Genomic DNA, 4338 nt, shown 5'->3' with positions numbered 1-4338 from the left:
TCATCCCTGGGCTGCTTTCTGGAGAGCATCTGAGAGCTTCTCTGATCAGTGGGACATGGCAAGGCAGCAGTGGCCACTCTATACATCAGTCCCGACTGCTTGGCTCTGTGCCCTCAACCCACCTGGGCTTCCATTCTTGCCGCCAACTTTCCTCTTGAGCTCAGAATGAATGAACCCTCTTCTGCTTCATTCGCCTCTTCTTTGCCCCTTGCCTGCAGCCACTGTGCAGCAGAATACTTTCTATTTATCCTTTTGTCTGGGGGCAGTTCCTTTAAACAATATTTTGCATCTTCTTTAGTTATGGCTTACAATACAGGTGGGTTCTGAATCCTATCAAACCAAACTTTCAATATCCAAAGGGGGAAATCATGAAGTTTATAAAATGTTAATCTTTCTAAGCTACATATTTTCTTCTAGAGATTCTAACTCCTATTTTGGAGGGCTAGAGTTGAATAATGACTACTACTTTCTCTTTGTTTCCTATAACAGCAATCTCTTTCTCTCCTGAAGCATCATTTGTTGAATAGCTGAAAGGGGTATTTCACATAAAATGAAATGCAATAAAGGGAAAGGGATTTATCATGTGTGAAAATCCCTTATAGGCCTTCCCAGGTGGTTCAGCAACTAAGAACCCACCTGCCAATGCAGGAGACACAAGAGACACGGGTTCGATCCCTGGCTTGGGAAGATACCCTCGAGAAGGAAATGGCAACACACTCCAGTATTCTTGCCTGTGAAAGCCTACGGACAGAAGAGCCTGGTGGGTTACAGTCCAGGGGTCACATAGAGTAGGACACAATTAAGCACACATGCACCTTCTCCAGGACCCAGTCTCCAGATCATTCTGAGAAGAGACCTACAATCTCATCCCTTCAGCTTAATGGTTTCCGTTTCACTCTCTCCATGGTCTGTGATTTCCTGCAATCCTTGTCCTCATTTTCTGCTGGCCTGACAAATATTCTTGTATTTCAAGCCTTCTTCTAGTACTCGGCTTCCACCCTGAGCTCAGTACTTAGAAGATCAGTGCTTGATTCCACTAGAGTTATTCCCTGCAGGCCAATTGATTCCACAACCTGACCCTGCAAAATCTCACAGTCCTTGGGGATTGGCCAGGGTGATCAGAGGAAAGAAAGGTACTCATAGTTTTCTACGCCAGCCCTGATTATGGGGCCCGGCTCTCAGGACCACGGAAGCAGGAGGTCAAAGGACTGTGTTGCTCATATAAGGAGATGTTGAAGATGCAGAAGCTCATTGGTGTCTGAGCTGCAGAAAGGGGTAGATGCAGCCTCCGATAGTGCCTGAAATGGTGATAGGCGTCGCTATTGGCTCTCAGGAGGGAGGGTGTAAGGGGTGGTCTATATAGACCCCAGTTGGCACCCTGACGCCTCCTCACAGGCTGATCCTGCAGCTGGGACTGTGACCTGGTGGACGTGGGGTCAGGATGGCTCTGGGCAGACACCTCTCCCTGCGGGGACTCTGTTTCCTCCTCGGCACCGTGGTGGGTGGTCAAGGTAAGAGCTGCCGCTCTGTCCTGGGTCCACACCAGGCAGTGCATGCCTTTGTGAAGGGAAAGGTGTTTGGAGTTCTGGAACTGAGCCTCAGTGTTTTTGACTAAAAAGAAGCCACACTGACTGTGAATACTGGTCTGTCTCCTGTGCGGGGTCCACTGGTCATAGTGGCAGATTTTACAGAGCAGTGAGGTTTGGTCTGGACTGAGCTGGGTCAGCCTGTGTCCCCTCCGCTGTCTCCCTTGTTCTCAGGGAGCTTCTAGGATTCCAGTGGCTCCCAGTGTGTGGAAGGTCCAGCGACTGACCCCAGCTGGGACTCTGGGCTGTTCCCACACGCTCCACGTGCCTGGTGTGTGAGCACTGCCCCTGGGTCCCCATGTTTCCTGCCTATGCTCCTGTGGGCTTTGTGCTTGTATGAGTGTATGTGAGGATGAGAGAGGAGTGTGTAAGGGTGCATTTGTGTGAGGGTGGGTGAGAGTGTGTGTGCGGGGTGTGTGAGAGCGTGTGTGTCAGTGTGTGTGTGTGTGTCTCAGGGTGTGTGAAACCTGTCTGTGTGATAGGAATGGGGCTGCTGAGCAGAGACTGAGTCTGTTAGTCTGTGAAGCACACAGGGTCCCACAGGGCTGGGTCACTGCATGTAACCAGATCAGAGACAATCATGCCTCTGCCTGCCTCTCTCTGGCTCCTCTCCCCCACTTCCTGGGCTCTTCTCTGCTTGTTGCCCTGTCTGCCCAGCACTGAGCTCTGTGAGAAACTCTGCCTGCTGGCCTCACTTGTTGCTACCAGGTGTCCACTGTGGAGCAGAGGAGCCAGCAGCCAGGAGAGGGGACCTCTTGTCTGTAGAGATCAGTTGATGAGCAGCCCCAAGTGTATAATTTCCCGAGTCTCTGCCCTGGTTCCCGTGACTTGTTTCCTGATGTGCTGGGGGCCTGGGAGGGTCCTTCCCCCTCCCAGGATCTGCTGTGACTCTATGGGGAGCCCTTTCTCTCTCGTGCCCTCTCCAGTCCCTCCCTGGCCCTGGTTTCCCTGAGTGAGAGAATGGCGGGGGTCAGGGATGGGGCTGCGGGGAATCTGGTCTCCAGCCTGGAGGAGCTGGCTCTCAGATGTGGGTGCTGGTCTGCTGAGACTCAGTGCAGCCCTGTCTCATCTCAGAGGTCACTCTTGTCCCCTAGATTGCAGCCTCTAGTCTGCAGCTCTCCTTGGGAAACCCCCTCCCTCTTTGTCTCTGCTCCTCGAGTGCTGGGTGCTGGGCAGATGCTGGTGAAGCATCTCTTCTTGAGGGCTCTGGAGGACAGAGGTGGATTTTGTACCCCCGAAGGGGAAGACAACTTGTGTTCTTTGCAAGGCATCCACACTTACTAGGAAACTAGGAAATTTCTTTAGAAGTTACTTATGAAGCAAGACCTTTTTGCCAAAGGAAGTGTTCTTCTCATTTTATTGTTCCAGTGAAACAACACTGTTCATTATTATTCTACCAAAAATTTATTCTTATTTTACTTCATACGACATTGGTCTTGTATAACAGTGGTCTCCTTGTATAACAATATTCCTGGCTTCTGTGAGCATTTGATGATTTCTAGGCTCGGCACACATTATAGGAGTCTCCACCATGAAATCCATGATGGGCATTGGTGAAAAATGGTCCCTTCCAGCATAACTGATGTCCTTATACACAATAACATAGACCCTCAAGATTAGGTAATTATTTTGTAACCTTGTTTTAAAAGTTAACAATATATTTTGCACATATTTCTATATCATTTGGGCTTTCCTTGTGGCTCAGATGTTAAAGAATCTGCCTGCAGCCAGAGACCAGGGTTCAATCCCTGGGTCAAGAATATTCCCTGGAGAAGGGAATGACTACACACTCCAGTGTGCTTGCCTGGAGAATCCCATGTACAGAGGAGCCTGTCAGGTTACACAGTTCATGGGGTGGCAAAGAGTTGGACACGACTGAATGACTAACACTTTTATATCATTAAGTATTCTTTCACTCAATAAAAATGTTTAGTCGCAGTATTACAAAAATATAAGATATTCCAGGGAAAATATGGAAAATTTTAATTTCCTCCAGTTATTTTGCTACATAATTGAAACACAATATACTCACCTAATTACCTGTGTTACACATATCAAAACAAATTCAATTAACAATCAAGTTAAGGAGGAAAAAAAGAAATTTTATTCCACCCACATTGAGGCTAATAACCTTGGAAGCAGCTATTTGGAAAAACTCCGGGTAATCTTCATGTTAGAAGATGAAAGCATAGTCATATACAGTTTTGAGACAAAGGATCAGATATCAGAATGATATACTGATATTTTACATGAAGTTCACCAAGTATATATATGTCAGTTAAGCATCAAGTCACCATGATCCCCAACAGAGCTGGAAAAGAATGCTATTCTTTTAACAAGTTACAATGCTATTATCAGAAGAAAAAAATAATTCATCTTCAAGGCCGAGCAGGCACTCCCATACTTGAGAAGTCCTGGTTACTCTGCAATACAGATGCACACTGAGCATTAGGAGGAGGACCAAACAAACATACAGAGAAATTTTATTTAACGTTTTTTGTCCTGCCTTAAAAGATAAATTTTATTTTGTCAGGCATTTAGTAGTTTCCGACATTTCTGCTATCATGAAAAAAGTTGCTCTGAACTTTTCTGTATTTAAATATAAGGACCATTCATAATATTTCTCTTAACAATATTTTCTGGCTGGAATTGCTGTTTTATAGGCTATGAATATCTTTAAGGCTTTTGGTACATAGAGATTAAGTGCCTTTTGAAATATTTGCACTGAATTTTATTTCCACTAGTATTGTGT

The 4338-nt window shown here is 46.3% G+C and overlaps 1 protein-coding gene across 1 annotated transcript in view; it reads left to right on the top strand.

Moving 5' to 3' along the window:
• Positions 1 to 4338, top strand: part of LOC120857968 (deleted in malignant brain tumors 1 protein-like) — a 239264-nt gene that overhangs the window by 151663 nt on the left and 83263 nt on the right.

Source organism: Oryx dammah, unplaced genomic scaffold, assembly GCF_014754425.2.
Source record: "Oryx dammah isolate SB20612 unplaced genomic scaffold, SCBI_Odam_1.1 HiC_scaffold_29, whole genome shotgun sequence".
NCBI classification, from domain to species: Eukaryota; Metazoa; Chordata; class Mammalia; order Artiodactyla; family Bovidae; genus Oryx; species Oryx dammah.
This window is presented reverse-complemented; position numbering and strand designations above follow the sequence as displayed.